Below are 23172 nucleotides of genomic sequence, written 5' to 3'. Positions count from 1 at the left end.
TTATTCACTATACATAAATTAAGAAAATAGATAAATTTATTTATTGACCTTTGATTGCTGGGAAAGTCCGAATGGGTAGGAGCCCATTTTCAGCAGAGGCCCAGGGAGAAAAGCTCCAAAGTACTACAAAACAGCTCAACAACAATAATTTTACAGTTATAGAGAAATTAAAGGTAAGTTAGCATGATACAAACAGGAATTGCAATACGACGTGAGAGAAAAGCAGGCTTACTGTATATTTAGAGAGAAACCCAGTGGGCAGAATCTAATAGAAAGAAGTAAAGTGAAGAAGGGAGAGTAAGGTATGGATAGGTATTTGTTCACATTTAGGGAAAACGTTTATCCTGGTGCTGAGCAAGAACAAAACCAACTTTTAGCTAGAGAGTCTTTCAAAATGGATGGGAGGGAGGATATTGACCTGACAGCTACATATAAAGAGTTCCAAGCCTTGGCAACATGATACAAGTACAGACAATGCCCAGCAGATTAGACAGGTTTGTAGATAGACAGGAATTTTTGGTCACTGGAATGTAATAGCCAACTGAGAACATAGTTGCATACAATATTATTTAGGGCTGGACAAGCAGATGGATTCTGGATAATTTTATAGGTGGTAAGAAGCTGTGTATATGCTAGTTGATGGGGTACTTCTAACCAATTTAGGTTTTTTAGTGCTATACAGTGGTAGGTTCTGAAAGGGGCACTTGCTGCAAATTTAGCAACTTGCATTGCTCAAGTTTTGATTTTTGTGATGTCTGAAGGTTAATAAATGAAGTGTAGGGAGGAAATAAGTAGTGTCAAGTGTAGCTTTACTTGTGTCAGTGAGAAAGTTTTTGGATCTATAAAGCAAACCTAGTTTTTGATGAGTTTTTTTTGCGCAATTTTGTATATGCAGGTTGAATTTAAGATTATCATCCACTATTATCCCCAATAAAAATTGACTTCAATGGCTGTATTATCAAAACATAGGACTTTAAACTTTGTTTCTTCATGGGAGAGGGATTTGGGGGAAAAAGTAGTAGTTTTTTGAATGTGTGCCATGTTGTCAGAGGTGCAAATGAATGCGGAGTCATCTGCATACTGTATTTAGACAGGACTGTTGTGAGGACATGTGAAAGGTGTTGGTGAGAATGTTACAGAAGAGTTCTATGGATGGAGAATTGTGATACACCGGTAGTGACTGAGGGGTATGGAAAGAGGGTGGAGTGCCATTTGACTGACTGACACCTATTAGATAGGTAGCTTTTGAGCCACAGTAGGATGAGCTGAGAGAGACCTAGTGAGGACATCTGCAGTAGAATTTTGCTGAGGCAAACTGTGTCGAAGACTTTGGACAAGTCTAGAAATAAGAAGGGGAACAATTTGCTACTATCTCTGGCTTTATTGACAATATCTATGCATGTTAGAAGTGCAGTGTTAGTACTAAGGAAGGGATGGAAGCCATGTCGTGTAGGGGACAGGAGTTCTTTCTACAGGAGATAGTTTAGCAATTGTTTTTGAATACATTTTTCAAATATTCTGGAGATGGAGGATAAGACTGCTACAGGTTTACAGTTAGTAACATCTGCTGAATTTCCTACTTTGTGTAGAGGGAAAATGTGTGACTTTTTCTGACAGAGGGAATGCGGGATTCCTGGATCGACCGATTTATAAGGACTGAGACAGGGCAAGCAATACTCTCAGCTGAAGTATAGTATGATTTGAGTTTAAGAACAGTTTTATATAGGACATAAGAACAGGTCTGAAGGTGAAAGTGGATATGGTGATATGTGGCTGCTGGGCAGGGTTAAGATTAGATCTTGGAGAATTCTTGGATAAAGATGCTATACTATCTACGAAATAAGAACTGAACTGTACTACAGTTTCAAGTGATGAGTTAATGGGAGAGGAGTTAGAAGAGATGAATTTATGGTCAGGATGCAAGATTTCTTTAATGGCGCCTAGAATATTTTAGGGTTGCGTTTACTAGTTTTTCTTAAAATTACTGCAGAATAATTTCTTTGTCTTCATTTGTTTTTTTGGTATAACTGCAAAGCATTCTGAAGTTTTCAATATACTGTGGTGTTTTACATTTTTCCATTCTTTCCAAGCTTTTTCTGTATCCTGCATTTGCATTCTACTATTTTTGGATAGTCAAACAGCACTATTTGTTTTCAGTCTCTTCTTTCCAGGAGGTGCATGGCTATTCATGAAGGTTGTACTGAATTCATTTACAGCATGATCTAAGGGGAGGATTTTTAAGAAGTTCCACTTAACAGACAATAAGGTATTAACAATCATTTCTGGGTTAAACTTGGAAAGGTTGCATGTTGTTTTACAAGCATGTTGTTTAAGTGAATGTGTGAGAAGTCTGGTTGTATAGATTGTGAGATGATCATGGAGACAAATCAAACAATGCACATGAGGTGGTTTATTTGCTAGGGTCTGATACTAGGATCCTGTCCAATTGGGAATTTGATGTCATGCTATAATGTGTGGGGCTATTAATTAGTTCTGCAAAAGCAAATAATTTCACACTAGATATAGGGGAGGGAGAGCTTATGTCCAACCAACTGACATTCACATCACCTAGTAGTATTTCTTTTGTGGAATTGTTACAGATATCCAATATAGGATATAATCCAGTATAGCTGTATTGTCACCAATATAGCTCTGCTGAATTGAATCTTGGCACTGGCTTGTAAGCGGAAATGTGGTAGTTGTTGGAAAATATTAAAGTAATACCACCACCTTTCCTATTTATATAGTCATTATGGATTATATTATAGCCATGAGGTGTAATTTCGGTGGTGGATAATTCCCATTAAGTTTGAACAGCAGGATGAACACAAAATCTGTACACAAAAGCTAGAGATAATGTGAGATATTATGAGCCAAAGCCCAAGTAGCAGAATATTGAACACAGAAATGTATGAATCAAATGATAATTACAAAAAGATAATAAAGGGTAAGTACTAAAGAGGTAATTAAAAGTAGAGTGAGACAGAAGACTACAACAAGAAGTCGATACTGAGTCTTTACTTAGTCCTCATTAGGCCAGTTTTTGAATATAATGCCTCTTTTGGCATTTACCTGTCCAAAGACATGCAACAACTGGAATGCCCACACATGCATCTTGCTACAAGGATACAAGGCCTAAAGAACATGTAATACATGGACAGACTCAAAGCCCTGTCACTATACTCAGTACCCTACAGATTGCTAAGAAATGACCTATGTCTGGCACAGAAGGCACCCTCCAAGTCAATATTGATGGATTTACTGCATATCAGTGAGTCAAATGGCATCAGAAATACTTGGTCTAGAGATATAAATCTGTTCTGCAACATCAACTCAACAGTTTGGAGAGGAGAACTGGAACAGACTCCTGATCCACATAAAACAAAGTTCATCCCTGTCCATATTCAAGCGCAACTTGAATATGTGACTGAGAATCAGAAAATTTACCCCAGGACAGCCCCCTGTACTACAGCTGGACAGAGACAGCTCCTAAATGCTTTCTCCCATCAATGGGTCTCCTCAAATTATCTATGGTATGACCCTAGTTATTCTCATAAGGGGAATACACGATTATCGACCATGGGATTGGTAAGGTCAATATATAACCAAATGGGATAGGTTAATTCAAGCACAAAAAGGTAAACTGGCTAGGCATGAAATGGTCTGAAAGAGCAGCAAGCCTAGCACTTACCTATGCACCTATGAGTGAGACAATAAAGACATTATTACAGAGTTATCCAGCTTGCATTTTTGTCCAAGGGGAATAAAGTATTTTATCCAAGTTATGGTCTATAAAAATAGTTGGGACCAAGCTAAAATATTTCTGAACAAATAATCTGAATGTGATCTAAGAACAATACTGCACTACTGATAATAAGACAGAAGCTGCTTAAGATATGGGAACAATCCTAGGAAAGTGATCAGAGACCTATACATATTCACCTTTAAAGTAGGCACAAGTTCTTGCCAACATTTAAGAGAATTTAATGGTCTCCACCACTTAAGTCAAGCAGGTATGTAGACATCATCCCGGTATAAATTAATGTCTACTCATCCAATTATCAAGACAAGCCTTAAAGGCAGACAAAGCAGTACTTTGCTTGACTTGCAGTGATAACTTAACCATAAGCTGTGAAACTGTTGCATTAGGAATCCATCCCTCCAGCAAGCCTTGTTTAATTGTTGCATTAAATTTAGGTACCTAGCATGGGTGATTGTAGAAGTACTGATTTTGCAAATAAACAGGAGGTAAAATAGGGCTGGGTCTTTCATGGCTCAAAAAGGGAGACACAAGGTTACCTTGAAGCAGTGGGTAGGCTACTGAGTTTAAGGACAGTTATAATAATCTATTCAGATAGTTGAATGATTTAAGGCCTTTAGTCTTCTAGGTAAAAAAAAAAAAAGTGTCAGGGCCTTTCCAGTTGAGTGATATGCTTAGATTTGTATACAGGAAAGGGAGAAGTGTATTGATGAGGGGTCTGACAAGTGAACAGTACAGTGATAAGATAACTTCTTTGCATCTCACAGACATTCCATTGCAAATGAACTGGGTCAGACAGAAAGATTTTCTGAATGGTGGAAATTTGATGACAGAATGAGACAGCTGTCCACACAAGTACCCAGGTTTTTTGTGACCATATAGGTCTGAAAAACAGTAACAATTTTTTTTTAATATGAGGTGGGAGAAACTTCTCTTTTTTGCCAAATGCTACTACGTTGCACTTCTTTGCATTTAGCTTGAAACAGGAAAAGCTCACTCATACTCTTCCATAGATTGCTGTGAGGGATAGGTTATTTTGCTTTTACTTTCTCGTGTTTTGTATTACTTCATACCATTGCCTTCTTCCATTTTATATATAATGGTTTATTTTCTTTACACTGTTTTATTTGTATTCTGCTTTATTTTCTTTACACTGTGTTTTATTTGTATTCTGCTTTTAATTACGCATTTAAACTGGGAGAGAGACCACAGCTGTGTATCTTGTGAGTCACACACAAAATAAATTCTCCCTCACCCTCTCATCCAGCCAGTGTTGTGCTTTTAAACTCAACTGTCTTTCTAGCTACCTGCTCCTTATGTTAATTTGACCACATATTTCCTTCCTTCTCTTCTTTCACTGGCTATTGTGGATAAATACAAAATTATCACTTTGTGAAATCACTCCCCTTCAGCTATTTAAATTTATTGGCCATCCCACTCCCTTTCAATCTACCTTGCTCTTTTAAAATCAGTGGCTCCCCCCTTATACAGCTAAAGCTTACACTACCCATTGCCCCTCTTTCATTTCTAAATGCTTAGTGCACACTCTAGCTCTTAGGATCTCAGCCCATTTCTTCCATCTTACATTTAAAATCTGCAACATCTACTCTAAGACCACCAGTTATTGGAGAACCCACATTCTGCCTCTCTGTAGTCATCTTGGGATTAGCTCTTCTGTTCTGCTCCAGGTGAAAGAATGAGCATGCAGACATTATTTCCTGGAGACTGCTGATCACAAGAAAGCCTAACAACTGCTTCACATGTGCCAGCTTGGAATTTGTACTTATATTTTGCTCATGGTAAGACAAAGAGCAGAGTGCATTGCTTCCTGCCTGTTTCTGACTGGCCAGTCAGTGTCTGTGTTGGACCTTCCTAATTGGTCTGGTTGCTATTCAAGGCATCTACCAGGAAAAGGCTACAACAAACCTACAGACCCTTGCATCATCTGAGACAAGGCTGTTGATCACCAAAGAGCCTGTGGCTTGCTTCTCATCTAGAAATTGGTTCTACTAGTTTGGTTCTGGCGAGAGAAGAAGGAAAGTAACACTGTTATCCCAGCAACAAGAAGCTGTGATGAGGCCAGAACTTGCAGTAGCCAAACAGTAGCCATACAGGTGAATTTCTTCTTTTCATCATTCATGACAAAAATTATTGCTTTTCAGTAAATACTGCTTAATTTGTTCCTGTCTAAATAAATTTCAGAATATCTCCCTAAATATTTCATCCATGAATCATCAAGGTCTACTTATCAAGTTTCCCTCAGGTATTTGGCAGTGCCCTGTATAGATGCCAACAATCTGAGATGACATTTTTCCTGTAAAAGCACCACTGAAATTTCACCAACAACTAGTTGCACACAGGGCAACTATTTATTTATTATTTTATTTTATTTTACATTTGTTGACCGGGCTAGTCTAACTGGATATATGTCTATTTTCAGTAGAGGCCTGGGGAGATAAGCTCCACGAAAAAAAAAAAAAAAAAAAAAAAACACAGCAAATAACACATAACATCAGTCATATACACAATGCACGTCACAGGTTAAGACAGAATTTTCAGAGAAGGCAGAAGTCATAACAGTGCTAAATGCAGGTACAATACATGATAAAAAAGAGGCAGCTTATTGTATAATTATATTAATAAAGAGTTATCCCAAGAATAAGTATCCACAGAGGATGGAAATAATGTAATGTAGAAGGAGATGGTAATTGTAGTTAATAAGGAGGACAGAACAGTTAGTGAAAAGTATAGGGTAGGCAGAGCCTATTTTGAAGAGACAGATAACTAGTCAGGTTCAGTACAAGGGCACAACCAGTGTGTTCTTAGGAAAACAGCCTATTTTGAAGAGATAGATAACTAGTCAAGTTCAGTACAAGAGCATAACCAGTGTGTTCTTAGGAAAAGTTTCAGTCTGTTTTTGAAGAGTGATATAGAGGAAAGTGAGGAAAGGTCACTGGGAAGAAGATTCCAGAATTTTCCAACAGTATTAGAGAAGAGAGAATCCCCAGCCCTGTTAGATTTAGAGGTATTTACAAGAAGTTTATGCGATGAACGTAAAGACTTCAGATTATTATAGGGGTGATGAGGGTAGATAGAATAGGAGTATTGGAAGGTTGATAAAGAGTCTTATAGGCAATGGTTAGTTGGTGGAATTTAAGCAGGTTTTGTAGTTCAAGCCATCCTAGCTGCTTTAAATTAAAGCAATGGTGGGTTCTAAATGGGTTGCCTGTAGCAAATCTGGCTATGTTACTGTAGGAGATTTCCATTTTGTTGAGGTTATTCTTAGATTCTTCTTCTTCTTCTTTCGGCTTTTTCCCGGTTAGGGGTCGCCACAGCGGATCATCTGTCCGCTCATGATTGGCAGTGGAGTTTTACAGTGTCGAGTTGCCAGCACGGCACCCAACCTTCCACAGAAGGCACACACACGCACACACTCAGGGTCAATTTAGAGTGTCCAGTCTACCTACTGCATGTCTTTGGGATGTGGGAGGAAACCGGAGCACCCGGAGGAAACCCACGCGACCACAGGGAGGACATGCCGACTCCGCACAGAAGGCACTCCAGCCGAGAATCGAACCGGAGAACCTCTTGCTGTGAGGCAGCAATGCTAACCACTGCACCACCGTGAGGTTATTCTTAGATTGATTAGTGAAAATAGATGAGGCATAAAGGAGTGTAGAGATTAGATGAGTGTGAGGAGTAGTTGTTCTGGCTGTAGGTGAAAGGAAGGTTTTAATCCTGTAGAGAGAGCCAAGTTTTTTATTGACAGTTTTTATAGTATTGTTGATATAGATGTCAAAGTTAAGGTTGTTGTCAATGGTGATGCCAAGCAGTTTGGTAGTTGGGTCTGGTGATATAATGGTACCATTAGTGGATGTAACTGAGAAATCTACTGGAGAAGATTTATGAGTAGGATTGAAAAGGAGGAGTTTAGTTTTCTGGGGGTTCAAGAGAAGGCAACGCTGTGTAAACCACTGTTCAACTGTGTTAAATACTTTTTGGGTAAGGGAGTGAAGTTCAGAAGTGGATGTGGCTGAGCATATAAGTGTGGAATCGTCTACGTATTGTATGCATGTAGCTTGGGGGATTGCTAGCTGAAGGTCATTGATAAATATGGAGAAAAATTAGGGGTCCTAATATGGACCCTTGAGGGACACCAAGGTTAATGGGCAGGTGGGTAGATAGAGTGTTGTGTCAAAGCACCGCATGTTGTCTGTTTTCTAAGTAGGACTGGACCCATTTTATAGTGAGTGCATCTAGTGACAGGGATTTGAGGATATTTATGAGTATTTGGTGATTTACCATATCGAATGTTTTGGACAGATTGATAAATAGTGCAGAGGAAAGCATATTGTAGTTTTGTTTTTTGTTAATACAATCAGTAAAGGAAAGGAGGGCAGTGGTAGTGCTGTGGGAAGGTCTGAAACCATGCTGACAGCTGGAAAGTAAGTTATTTTGGATTAGGTGGTCTAGCAATTACCTATGGATGCATTTCTCCATGATCTTTGCCAAAGGAGAAAGTAGGACTATGGGACAATAGTTGGAGAATTCAGTGGAGTTTCCACCTTTATGAAGGGGGATAATATGGGAGACTTTCCAGATGCTAGGGATGTGACCTTCACTAATAGTTCTATTGATCAGAATGGAAATGGGATAGGCAATAGCTTTAGCTGATTTCTGTAGATATTCTACAGGTAGTTGATCTGCTGAAGGAGAGCATGTTTTCAGTTTTTGTATAAGGGTAAGAATATATGCAGTTGGGGCTGGTTGGAAGAGAAATGGAGGGGGTGGGGTTGTGTTAGAGGAAGGTATAATGAAGTTATTAGGTGATAGCTGACTGGCTAGTGTTTGAATGGCATCAGTGAAGAAGGTATTGAAGGCATTGGCAGTATGCTTGGGATTTTCCTGGTCTGTGTCTTGTGGGTTTGGTGTAGTAGCTGGTTAATACTTGCCCAGAATTTTTGTAGGTTAGCATGGTTAGCCTGCTGAAATTGTAGGTAGTAGTTTCTTTTATCAGACAGCGTAGCTTTCTTATTGTCATTTCTTAGCTGTGTGAAGTTTTGTCGGTTTGCAGGGTTTTTAGTCATTTGGCCCAGTATTTATTTCTGAGATGGATTTTATGTGTGGTTTCTTTAGAAAGCCATAGGGCAGATTTAGTCTTAATTCTAATAGAACGGGTTGGTGCATTGTGATCTAGCATAGCTAGGAAGTTAGAATTAAAGTATTTAACAGCTTCTTCCAATGGGAGGCATTTTAAGGGAGACCAGTTGCATGACCTTAGTTCACTTTGGAAGAGATCAGGGTTAAAGTTCTTCTTGGACCTAATTTTCCTGAACGTGGTTGGAATGGAAGCATTGGTCTTTTGCCTGATGATGTAGGTGAGTGAATGGTCGCCTATGTCATCAGGGAGGGTTCCAGATTCATATCTCTGGGGATGGTTATTTATGAGAATCCAGTCTAAAGTACTTACTTTCTTGTTAGGTTTGTTTATCCTGGTGGGGGAGGTAATGGTTTGAGAAAAAACAAATAGGTTAATGTGGGTGGTAGGGTGGCTGCTGCTACAGCAATTCCAAATCAATGTTTATATCACCTAGGATTATGGTTTCTTGGGGCAGGTGTTGAGATAGCCAGCAAAGGATATTTTCTATGGTGGCACTGTTATTACCACGAGGTAGATAGATACAGATAATATAGACGGATTTGGCAGTGTTAAGTTGAGGTTTGGAAATAAGAATTTCTGCATTTGAATCTTGAGGTGATTTACAGTCATATGTGGTTATCTGTAACCCTGATTTAAATAGAATAACTACCCCCTGCCCTTCTTGGCTACAACGGTCAAGTCTCAGGATATTGTATCCGGGTGGAATGATTTCATTGTCTTTAGTTACAGGTTTTAGCCAGGTTTCTGTTAAACAAAGAATGTCACAGGAGTAGACTTCCAAGAGAGCATGGAGTTGAGCAACTTTGTTATTAATGCTACGTATATTGAGATGAGCTATAAGGAGCAAGTTAGATGGTTTAGTAAGGGAATGAATAATGGATTGATTGGGGTTATGGAGTTGTGTGGTAGGAGTTGTTGTTGGGCCTGGGTTTGGGTGTATGTCTCAATCTTTTAGTGAGAGGAGTTGTATTAGAAAGCTTGGATTTGGGAATCTGCTGTTTAGCAGTAGAGATTTTCTGGGATTTGGTGTGTTATATTTTCTTCTTCTTTCGGCTTTTCCCGGTTAGGGGTTGCCACAGCAGATCACCTGTCCGCTCATGATTGGCAGTGGAGTTTTACGGTGTTGAGTTGCCAGCCCGGCATCCAACTTTCCACAGAAGGCACATACGCACACACTCACACCTAGGGCCAATTTAGAGTGTCCAATCCACCTACAGCATGTCTTTGTGATGTGGGAGGAAACCTGAGCACCCGGAAGAAACCCACGCAACCACAGGGAGGACATGCAGATTCCGCACAGAAGGCTCCTCAGCCAAGGATCGAACTGGAGAACCTCTTGCTGTGAGGCAGCAATGCTAACCGCTGCACCACCATGGCCACCCTTGCACCACCGTGGAAGCCCTTTTTGGTGTGTTATATCTAATGTGAAGTATTCTATGATATTGTTCTAGTAGATAGCTGGGTGTAGATGTTATGGTAACATGGTTATAGAGGATAGGTAGGGAAGGAGAGTTGGTTAGCTTATTAGAGTAGTGAAGGTGTGGACATAATGGGTGTTCATAGGAGGTGAGTAAGTAGGCAAAAGTTAAAAGTGGTAGAAATAAAAGTACAAGTAATAGCTGTAAATGTGCTGGGGTGGGTAGTTTATACATTTGGATGGATTAGTTGTTGGGTGTCTTGTTGTATGTATGGAAGTATACTAGGTGTGGATGGGGAGAGGTGGAGGGTGTGGTAGGAGAGATAGGGAGTACTTAGAGAAGGATGTAATAGGAGATGATGGCCAATGGTAAAGTTCTCTGAGATCAGAGGGAAGGGGAAGGGGTGTGGCAAAGTAGTATAAGAGTAGGACCCTTGGGTGTGGGAACTGGGGTTAGGGTAGGGGAGCGGAGTGAGCCCGCAGGGCGAAAGGAGCGGGTAGAAACAGGTAATGAAGCAGCTAGAGAAGAAACAATCAGCAGTACTGGCTACTGAAGGTAAGTTAGATAAGTCAGAAGTGGGTAGTAACAGTGATAAGTGAGCCTAGAAAAGGTAGTTGTAGACAGTAGTAGTAAAAGGGTGAAGTGAGAGAAATAAAACCAGGTCTGGGACTTCGGAAATATTAAGGTAAGAAACTAAGAATAACAGAGGGTAAGCAGGAGATGAAGGCTGGGATAAGGGTGCCACCTAGTGGACAGGTCTTATATTGCATGTAGGTATGAGAGGGAGCTAGCTGGATTATAACTGGGGAGGAGTGAGTGCTAGTAAAAAAGGGTTACTACGAAGGTCTGCAGTGACAAAAGTACTGTCCCCAGAGCTGCAAACCAGATACTCCTGACATCACTTTATATTCTCACTCCAACTGTCTAATCAATAAAAAAGGCCTGCTGCCACAGATATGAACTTTCCCACTAACTCTGTTATCAGCCTGGTGGATATGGGCATATTGATGCAATGCAGAAATTGCCTCATATTTACTAAGGACCAGCTCATTCTCAAGCAGACTGATCAGGCTGTCAGTACATACACACTGCATCTATCACACGAAGTTCAAAGCAAACACAGCCCCACATATGCTGAGGCACTTAAATATAACCTTCCTAAACATCAAGGACCTCCTAGATGAAGTGCACATAACTTTTAGTTATGTACTTACCATAACTTCAGATGTTTGGGATCCATCTCGCCTACATTCTGTACTGATGTGTTCGGAGCCGATCCTCGGCTCCGACTCGGCACGCTATGCAATAGAGTGAAGTCTCTAATTGGCTGAGCTATTCTATATCCCAGGATGCACCACCAGTTTGTCCGCACACATGCACCCACACATGCACTGCTGATATAACATTGCCAAATGTTTCAAGATGAAATGGTCGAACTCGAACCGTCCGGTCTCTTCTGATCTCCAAGGCAGGGGGAAGGAGGGTGGGTATTAGGAATGTAGGCGAGATGGATCCCAAACATCTGAAGTTATGGTAAGTACATAATTAAAAGATGTTATGTGATCCTATCTCGCATACATTCTGTACTGATGGGACAGCGTCCCTAGCACCTGATTCCTGGGTGGCTCACTGGAAAACACTCCTGAGAACTGTGGAACCGAAGGAAGCTCGCCCCCGAGATGCCACATCCAATTTGTAATGAGAAATAAAAGTGTGAGGAGAGGACCAGGTAGCCGCAGCACAAATGTCACTAATGGCAAGCTTAGCATGAAATGCTGTTGAAGTAGCCATAGCCCTTGTAGAATGAGCTTTCACAGTGGTTGTAAGCTCTCTATTAGAAAGAAAATAAATATGACTAATACAGTCTCTGATCCACTTGGCAATAGTGACCTTCGTGACGGCTTTGCCCAATTTATTGTCTGAAAAGGACACAAACAACTGATCTGTTTTTCGTGTTTGGTGCGTCCTATCTAAGTAGAAACGCAATTGTCTGTGGACATCCAATGAATGGCAGATCTATTCTGCTCTGTCTGAGTAATTGGGGAAGAAAACTGGAAGTTCCAAAGACTGTTGAAGACAGAAACTCGAACAAACTTTGGGAACAAAAGATGGATTAGGCCTAAGGGATACTCTATCCTTGTGAAAAACCAGGTATGGCGGGTTGACACATAGGGCTTGAAGTTCCGAAACTCTTCTGGCTGATGTAATTGCCACCAAAAAAGCGGTCTTCCAGGAAAGAAATTTCAAGTCAGAAGTTGCTGCCGGTTCGAAGGGGGAAGAGGTCAAGGCACCTAATACGAAATTGAGATCCCATGGTGGAGCAGGATGAGAAACTGGAGGACGTAGCAGCCCAGCACCTTTCATGAAGGCTTTACACAACTTATTGTTTATCAAAGGTGGGTCTGTACTTGCATGAAAATTAGAAATAGCTGCTAATTGAACCTTAATGGTAGAGACTGAAGACCCTTGATTGAATAGGGAAGCTAGAAATTTCAAAACGCCCGCCACGGGGGCAGTAATGGGATCTAAACCCCGGAGTTGGGCCCAAATGGCAAATCTCTTCCATTTACTATTATACATTTTCTTAGTCGAATTCTTGTGGGCTGAGGACAAGATATGTATAACTTCTGAGTCTAAAACCTGGTTCCTGACTATAGTCGGAAGTGGAGGAGCCAAGCTGTTAATTTCAGTGAGTGAAGGGACTGGTGAAGCTGTCCCGACTGGTGGATCAAGAGATCTGGAACCTGGTCCAGGAACCATGGGCCGTCCAGTGCGTATTTCCGAAGAAATGGCAGCCAGACTTGACGAGGCCAGTATGGGGCAACTAAAATCATCTTGCACTGCAAGTGAATCGCCTTCTGGAGCACCCTGGGGAGAAGGGGAACCGGAGGAAAGGCGTACAGTAAGACGTTGGGCCAAGCTTGGACTAGGGCGTCCTTGGGAAAACTCCCCCGACTCGGGGTAAGAGAAAAGAACCATAGACATTTCGTGTTGAGAGGGGTTGCAAAGAGGTCGCAACAAGGAGTTCCCCATCTTCTGAAGATCTGAGATGCTACTCTGTCGTTCAGAGACCACTCGTGCGGGGAGAGAATGGTTCTGCTCAGTCTGTCGGCTATCACATTGGATCTCCCCGGAATATGTGTTGCTACCAAGAAATGATTGGTTGCAACAGCCCAATTCCATACTCTCATGGCCTCTCTGCAAAGAGGGTAGGACCTGGTCCCTCCCTGCTTGTTCAGGTACCAGACTACTGACATGTTGTCGGACTGAACGGCAATCATACTTTGGGGGAGGTAGCAGTGTAGTGCTTGTAGCGACAGAAGCACTGCTCTCATTTCCAGTATGTTGATGTGTAGGGAAGTTTCGCCGGGGTGCCACTTGCCTTGAACTGACCTGCCCAGGTAATGACCCCCCCACCCCATCTGGGAGGCGTCCGTAGTCAAAGTGGCCACTGGAGGAGGGGGAAACGAAAGGTCGCCCCTGATCCAGGTTGGACGAGAGAAGCCACCAACGGAGGTCCTGTTTGCACGTCTCCGTAATTATAATTTGGTGACTGAGAGGAAGTTCCTGATACGACCACTGGACCGATAGGAGCCACTGGAGAATCCTCATGTGTAATCTTGCTAAGGGCACCAGGAGAACGGTAGCCGACATGGAACCCAACAGTTGTAGGACCATCCTTGCTGGGGCTCGGCGCTTGAGGAGCAATGCTCGGACTTGAGATTGTAATGTTTGTATTCTCTCTGTAGGAAAATAGACCCGCATTTGCCTTGAGTCTATGTCTACCTCGATAAACCGTATAAGCTGAGATGGCAGCAACACAGACTTTGCCCAATTGAAGGTGATTCCTAGGGAGGTTCCTAGAGATATAGTGGCTGCTAGGTTCTGTAATAGTAGATGCCTGGAGGTGGCAGTTAGAAGCCAGTCGTCTAGATACGGAAACACCTGGAATCCTAGACTCCTCAGGTGAGCAGTCACCACCGCCAAACATTTGGTGAACACCCTGGGGGCTGTGGTGAGACCAAAGGGCAGTGCGCAGAACTGGAAATGACTGTCTCCCAGGCTGAAGCGCAGATGTCTCCTGGACGCCTGATTTACCAGAATGTGATAATAGGCATCCTTGAGATCTATGGAGCACATCCAAACACCTTTCTCCAGAAGCGGGAGAATGGACTGTAAGGTGACCATCCGGAACTTGGACTTCTTGACTGATCGATTCAGGTTGCTGAGATCCAAAATGGGCCTCAAGTCCCCGGTCTTTTTTGGCACTAAAAAGAATTTTGAGTAAGTCCCTAATCCGGTCTGGTCTACGGGGACCGGTTGGATGACTCCTTTTTGAAGCAGCTTTGAAATTTCGAAGGCTGCAATATCCCGCTGACTGGGTGGGGGGTCCGGGATTTTTCTGGATGGAGGGGGGGGGTGTGTGAAAAGGGGATGACGTAACCTCCGGCGATGATTCGGAGCACCCATTGATCCTGAGTGATACTCTCCCAGGCCTTTAGGTGCCTCGAAAAACGACCCCCGACTGGCTCTGGAGCTGCACAGTCGGGCAATCCCTCAGGGATGCTGAGAGGTTGAAGAGCCACGAAAGGACTCGCGGTCTCCAGTGTTGCGGGGGCCTCTGCCGCCTCTGGGACGACGTCTTCCGGAAAAATTTCCCCCTCCTCTGCCTCTAGAGGGGGGATCGTCATGCTGTGAGGGGTAATTCTTCTGAGATTTACGGAACCACATTTTCCCTCCTCTTTTAGCCTTGGGATAAGGCCGAAAGGGAGAGGAAAACCGTGCTCCTACGGCAGTCAAAGTTTTACCCTCTTGTTCACAGCGGGTCAAGGTGTCCTTTACCTTGGGTCCGAACAAAGAGGACCCATCAAAGGGAGCGTCGGCAAAAGAAGATTTGAAGGCCTCCGCAAAATGACACAGGCGGAGCCAGGCTTGTCTCCGTAGAGCAACACCCGTGCCATTCGCTCTACCGCCCCTCGGCTGCATACGAAATGAGCCTCATGGACGAGTTCGATATCGACGACAAGGTAGCCAACTGAGAGCTAACCGTCTGGGCTAACTGCTCAGGCAGGTTACCAGAGAGGGTATCTGAGAGCTCCTTGATCAGATCCCTCTGAAGTCTAGTGAAGTGCGTGAGGTAATTCAGAGACCTTAATGTAAAGGCCGCTGAAGAGAGGGTGCGCTTCCCGTACCGGTCCATGCTCCTACACTCCTTATTAGGGGGATGGACGGACGTCGAAGCCTCTGCCACATCTTGCTGGGTAGCAGATGCCACCACCATAGCATCTACAGCCACACCCTTGGTGAGAAATTCCTTTTCCGGGGGCGCTGACAAAAATCTGTTAGGGCGAGCAGGCACCGGTTCCACATAATCTGGATGTTCCCATGCCCTTCGAGAGATCAAATCCAGGAGCTCATCGAAGGGCGGAGACACCCAGGAGGCAGAGGGCTGAGCCCCGAAGGCCTTGAGGAACACCGACTCGTCAGAGGAAGGGGGTTTGGTCTGCCAGCCGCCTCGTTGTTTGAGGACTTCCAGGATGTCAGCAAAGGAGACATCATCCGAGGACGACTTGGGGGACCCTTCCGCATCATCAAGATCGGTGTCGGAGGTGATAGACTCGTCAGGGGAGTCGACGTGCTTCCTCTTGCACTGTTTTTTTCTTGGGGGTTCCTCCGAAGACTCTTCAGAGGGACCTCCAGGAAGAGGGGGACCCCCAATGGGGGTGACCTCAGGCCCCAGGGCTCCGCTGTCTTGAGACAGGGGGACTACAAAGGACCCAGTCTCCATGCCTAGGGAAGGTGCCGGGGAGACGGTGGAGGTAGCCAAAGAAGATTTGGCCAAAGCACTCCTCATGGCTCTAAAGGCCGGACCCCCAGACTCCTGGGAAGGTCCGACCCCCAAAGCCATAACAGCAGACGGCACTCCCGCAGCCGACGCACCGAGAGAGAGGCTTGGAACCGAAAACATCGGTCCCGAAGCACCACCCTCGGGGCCGACCGAAGAGGTCCGTGTACCGAACTCCGACCCAAAGGCCGGAGTAGGAGTAAGGGTCGGAGCCGACCCGGACACCTCCATCGGCTCCACCAGCACCGACTCCAACGGTGCCGAGGCTGTTGGAGGAGGAACCAAGGCTAAAGGGTGGACCATCGGCTCCGAAGCCGACTGGGCTGGAGCCGAAACTAACTTTTTGAAGACTGGAGACTGAAACAGCCTTTGGAGCACCCTGTCAATGTCCGAATCTGACATCTTGGAGGATCGAGAGGAGATCGAACGGGTCCGACTAGACTTCTCCACCGGTTCCGAAGGACTAGGGGACCAGCTCCGAATTATCTCGATCAAAATCGGTGCCGAAGGAGACTCCATTGTAGTTTCCTTCGGTGCCGAATAGGACTTCGGCGCCGAAGGGGAAGAGTCTGAGCGGACAACCCTCATCGGCTCCGAAATCAGCGGAGCCGATGAAGGTGATCCGCCTCTCGAAGCTCCAGCCATCGGCTCCGAAGCCAGAGGAGTCGAGGCTGGAGGCATCGAGGCAGACCATTCCGCCCTCGGCTCCGAAGTCCATGGAGCCGATGGAGAAGCCTGCCTAGATTTCTTAGTGGTCGGTTCCGACGGGCTGGTCGGAGCCGACGATTTCTTTTTCTTAGAGGAAGAAGAAGAGGAAGATAAGGCCTCTTCAAAAGTAGGCTTAATAAGTCCTTTTAAGATCAATTTATTTTTCCTCTCTTGGAGGACTCGAGAGGAAAAAGTGTGACACACACTACAAGACTCCTGAAGGTGTTTGGGTCCTAAACAGTACATGCAAAGGGAGTGATCGTCTGTTATAGACATTTTGTAATTGCATCTAGTGCATTTTTTAAATCCAGAGGGTCTGTGTTCTTTAGACATAATGCCAAACAGTTAGACAAAAAACACAATAATCAGAACAAAACCAAAGGTATTGGTCACACAACAGGAGGGCCAAGAACCCTCTAACTAAAAACGGGAACTTGATCACCTCAGAAACACTACACAAAAAAGGCTACTCACGCTCGAGGGGAAGGCCCCTCTAACTTAAACGGAAACCTTTCCCTGAACAAACAATATTTTACCACAAAAAAGTTCAAACAACTCACTCATACACAACGATAGCTGTTAAAACAGCTTTTTGGTTAATTTTTAAGAAATTCCTGACAGGAAAACCCTAATAAAGAAAGCACTTAGCTCAGCCAAGCTCGAGACCACGTCCTTGCTTTGTAAGCGGCAAACGAGATCTGGGGAATTAGTGGTGGTGCATCCTGGGATATAGAATAGCTCAGCCAATTAGAGACTTCGCTCTACTGCATAGCGTGCCGAGTCAGTACAGAATGTAGGCGAGATAGGATCACATAACATCTAATACCCTCAGCAGCCCTGAATGCATTCTTTCAAAACAACACCCACATCAGCACTTACAGCTATATCTCATGGAGCCTCTACTTTTCTAAGCCCATAAGGCAAGCCACCGCACAATCCAACATTCTGGTCATTGGAGACTCCATTGTGAGACACACTGATGTCCCTCTCACCAGGCTGAAAAATGAGAAAACCATGGTAAACTGATTATCAGAGGCCAGGATCCACCATATTCTCTACACGCTCATGTCATTAAACCACAAGTGCAAGAATGACTCAGTCACAGTCTATGTGGGTGTAAATTACCTGGGATGTACCTTCCTAGACTATATGAAAAGAGACATCATGGAGTTCTTAAGAGTGTGTGCCCAGGCTGGTATGAGCCTACCAATGAGCAGCATTTTACCTTCTCTAAGGATGATGCCATAATAGGAACAGAAGATGACTGACTTTAATAATTGGCTTAGTTTACGATGTCATACTAAGAGGGTGCAAGATTTGTCAGCATGGAAGGAGATGGTTAAAGGATAGCTCTGTTTTATCAGAGATCATCTGCACCTCTCCCCTCTAGGCTTCTGAATATTAGCTAAACACTGTTATTGCCCACAGAACTTTTTGTAGGCAATGCCCTAGTGAAAGTACTGCTGATGTAGCAAATCAAACCAAGAAAATCTACAGGTGTTACTGTTCAAAGATTGGAGTCTAAACAAAAAATTCCACTCCTTATAAGCTGTCCTCACCCTAGAGAATGCGGACATCTGTGCTGTCACTGAGACATTGTTTAAAGCCACTGAGAGCACATTGGCAGTGCAAGGCTATAATTCCTTCCACACATTTGGACCAGCTACTTCACAGACAGGGACTAAAGGTGGATGTGTCTTGATTTACATAAAAAATAAATATACCTCAAGGCTGGTCAAAAAGGGTAATGCACTTGAGCTTTTCCACATTCAAATCACCATAGGCAAAATCCCAGACCATTAATCTGCAAGTTATAGGTCATCCTATGTGACGCAAGAAACCCATAACATCTATTTAAACTTACTGGAAGCGATCATCATTAAACCCGATAACATAATCATGGGTGACTTTAATTACCCCACTTTTAACTGAGAATCATACATGACACCAAATGTACCGGCACAGAGATTCCTGGACTTTGTAAACACAAACTCTCTGGATCAGATAGTCAATAATAACGACCAGGGGTGCAAGCATACTGGATCTGGTCCTCACTAATATGGGAGAGTGCTGCACAACCTCTAGTGTAATATCTTCTGTGTAAGGTCAGGCCATAAAATGGTCTCTTTTGAAGTAAAAATAAAACCTGGAACCCCAGCTAACCCTGGAATGTTCCGGAACTACTCTAAGGCTAACTTCTTATTATTAACTGATAACCTGGAAAAATTTCAAGCCCCCATAAACTCTGAAAACACTGCTGCCTATGTGGAAATATTCAAAGAAACTCTATAAAAGCATGTTAATAGCTGTATAGAGGCACCTGTACCCACCAGGAAGAAGTACAGAGCTAACTCAAAAAACAAGCCACCCAGGTGGAATCACAACATCAACAGGCTGTATAACAGAAGGAAGAAAATCATGGCAAAATTAAGAGGTACAACACCCAGCAGGATAAAAGTACTCTCATCAAAAAAAACAAACAACTCAGAGGACAAATAAAGTCTACCAAAGCCAAATTTGAGATACATTTAGCCTCCCAGGCCAGGGACAACCACAAGGCATTCTCGAGCTATGTCAGCAACCTGAAAGGCAATACACAATTGTGTGTAGAGCTCATTGTTAATGTAGACACCTATACTGAAGCAGAAGGCATAGCAAACTTACTGCCTGATAAATTCAGCTCCAATCGTACCCCTCCCCCAAGGAAAATATCATCAAATAAAACTCTCTGCCATCACTAAGGAACAAGTCCTTAATGCTCTCTAACACCAAGAACACTGTATCAATGACTCCAGACAGTATCCCAGGATGCTTTCTAAATAGGATGAAACATGACCTATCAGGGCCTCTGGAGTTGCTATTTAACTGTATGTAGCCTCCAAACACGCTTCATGCCTCAAGAGTGGAGAACAGTAACAGTAATTCTTCTGCACAAATATGGGCCAACTACAGACCCATAAGTCTCACTAGTCTCATATGGAAAGCCATGGTTACAATTATCACGGAAAAGATCAAAGATGACATAAGAAACCTCCAGACACTGGACCCAAACCAATTTGGTTTCAAGGGTAGGTCATGCCTATTCAATCTGGTGGACTCCTTTGAGAATGTCACCAAAGCAATGGATGAGGGTGAAATGATTCACACTGCCTACCTTGAGCTGGCCAAGGCATGTGACATAATACCTCACTCAGGCATTGTTGACAAACTCAAGAGACAGGGTATAACCCTTTTGTCACCCAGTGGATAGCCAGGTGGCTCACAGACAGGACTCAGGAAGTTAGAATTGGGGAGTTCACCTCTACAAAGAGCCCAGTCACAAGTGGTGTTCCTCAGGGATTGGTCCTGGGACCGCTCATTTTGGCATTTACTTTTCTGAAATCAAGGCAGATGTCAATTGCTTCTGGCTGAGTAAATTTGCAGATGATTGCAAATTAGGAGCAATCATAGAATCCCCCACTGACACAAATGTTCTCTAGGAAGGGCTGACACAGACAAATAACTGCTGTCACAACCATAAAATCAAATAAAATGCCAAGAAACGCATAACAGTATCCCTTGGGAAGTCATCAATGCTGGTAACTATCAGACTGAAAACTCCATTAACAGTTGACCCAATAATCAGGGACTCGGGGACACACTGACAGTAATCTAGCCTTTGACCATCATCTGTCTACAGCAATAAGAAAATCATTTTATGTTGTGCAACTTATAAACAAAGGTATGGCCTCTAGGTCCAAGGAAGTCATTGCTCCACTGTATTCGGCATTCATCAGACCTATCAAGGAGTACAATGCCCTCTTAGGTATGTACCTAACCAGGCACATCCAACAGTTAGAACACCCACAGACATTCCTCACTAAAAGAATATAAAGGGCAAAAATGACATATCTTATGCAGACCATCTCAAGGCCTTATCCCTGTATTCTGTCTCCTACAGGCTACTGAGGGGTGATCTATGCCTGGCATACAAGGCATTGTCAGACCTCACACCCTGATGGACTTCCTGCATATCCACAAAACAAACAGCCCCAGAATTACTCAACCTAAAGACTTAATCCTTGTCTGTGATATAAATAGGTTCTGTTGGAGAGAGAGGTATGTATCCCAGAGATTACCCGTTCTTTTGAACAGGCTCCTCATCCATGTTAGCAGAGTTTCTCCCTAACCCAATTCAATTGTAAGTTGAACAACTGGATGGGGAACAGGAAATTCATCCACAGTTTGGCACCTATGTCTCTAATGGCCACAAACAGCCTGTAAAAGATTCATGTCCCAGGCCACTGCCCAAACCTCTGCTTACAACTTGTCAGAGATAGGATACATGGCTAGACTTATAAACGCCCTTATGGTTATTAGCCTAGTAAACACCTATGAACAGTCTTCAGTATACCAGCTGTAGGCTCACAACTACCAAAATATTGATCTGTAAGGATCTTTAGCAGCCTATCCATGCATTCCCACTGAGAATCTAGCCTTACTAGTTTAATACCAAGACGTCTATATTTTGCAGAAGTCCTGTAAAACCCACAGGTAGAAAACCTACATGTGCATATTCTAGCCTTTGTTGTGGTACTTCAGTATCAGCAGATTAGTGGATAACGGTGCCCAGCTTGCACTTATCGGCAAATATCATTTGACACATTTCTGGGACATTGGCTTAGATGTCTGCAAAATAAATGCCAAAAAGGAAAGGGCCAACAATAATCCCTATGGTACCCCCACTAGTTAAAATTTTATGTTCAGAGACAGTACCAGCAGCTTTCAAGTTGGGATCTGTTAAATTAACTGTCTAAATTTTCAAGAACACCAGCATGAGGTATAGTGTCAAATGTCATAACCAGGTCAAGAGAGGTCGTATGGACAGAGTGACCTCTGTCCACAGTCCCCGTAACTTTTTTTATAAAGAAGTTTATTAGGTTCAGGAGACAGGACATGCTCTTCACAAAACCAAACTCAGTGGGGTCTACATCAGTTAAATTGTCTATATTTGCATAAATAAATCCTGCTAGGCATGATATGTTACATGGCTTTGCATAAAGGTAATGGGCCTACAATTACCTAGGTCTGTAAAGTGGCTACGTTTGTGTAGGGGAGTCACAGTGGCTGTTTGTGTGTGCGTGTATGTGTTTGTTTGTGTGTGTGTGTGTGTGTGTGTGTGTGTGTGTGTGTGTGTGTGTGTGTGCGCGCGCGTGTGTGTGTATGTGTGTGCACGCGTGTGTGTGTGTGTCCACACACGCGCAAACGCACGCATAACTGCAGCAAGGCACTAGCTCAGCTTTTTGATACAGTTTGTCTTCTGTAATACAGGTAGGAAGATAGTGCTCTGCCTAGTTCTAAATGCCAAAAGCCCCACTACAGGTACAGACACACACACAGATATACATATATATATCTAGAAAGCTACAATAGTATAAATAAAGTGACACTACACAAGTAATAAATCAAAGGTCAACAGACTGATGATAACTTTAATTCTATATGTGGAGAAAGGACAAACCTGTAACGACGCTTTCTACATGTAGCTGTATATCTTGGACTTAATTTTCTATGACTGGAAAGTATTAAAAACACTGCCTGGCTTCTGCCTCAGAAATTATATAGAACTGCAAAAAGGAAATTTATAGAAGATGGCATAATGTTGTTAAAAATATTTATATGCTGCAGGAAATGGTACAGTTGAAAGGTACAGTGTACAGTGTTTGAGAATTGCAGGTGTATCTCGGTTTTACTTGCACAGTGGGTGAACCTATAACACATAGTATAATTAGGTTTAGAGGAAATTTATAAAGCTCTGATAATGTCCAAAGGAAGTTACTAAAGTTATGATTACAAGCCAAGAATGATGATAAAAAATCCTAGGCAGTGTTACTAGATGTGTTACTACACATTTTATCTATAGCAGGCTATTAGAACAAATACATATACATAACATACTTGCATGTATGCATGCATATATACATACATACACACACACATATATATATATATATATATATATACACATATATATATATAAATACACACACACTTACATAATTCGAAATGAGCATAATTTTTTTTTATTTATAATCTGAATTGTGACTTTTTGTAACTTGTGTAATACCTCTGTGAAATCTACAGCCACAATTGGTTAGACTACAGTGATTACTGAGCACACCCTTTAAGGGGAAAACATCTGCCCCATGTAAAACTGCCCTCAGATGCAACTTCAAGGTGGTTAAGAGAAAGAGCAAGTTTGGCAAAATAATGGACGCAATGAGAGAAGAGTAAAGAAAGA

The 23172-nt window shown here is 43.0% G+C and overlaps 1 protein-coding gene across 2 annotated transcripts in view; it reads right to left on the bottom strand.

The window, feature by feature from the left end:
- NT5C2 (5'-nucleotidase, cytosolic II) overlaps window positions 1-23172 on the bottom strand; it is a 2665542-nt gene that overhangs the window by 2438152 nt on the left and 204218 nt on the right. The window lies entirely within an intron of this gene.

Source organism: Protopterus annectens, chromosome 14.part0 (assembly GCF_019279795.1).
Source record: "Protopterus annectens isolate FY-2018-M chromosome 14.part0, PAN1.0, whole genome shotgun sequence".
In the NCBI taxonomy this organism is placed as follows: domain Eukaryota; kingdom Metazoa; phylum Chordata; order Ceratodontiformes; family Protopteridae; genus Protopterus; species Protopterus annectens.
The sequence above is the reverse complement of the archived record's forward strand: the minus strand, read 5'-3'. Positions and strand labels throughout refer to the sequence as shown.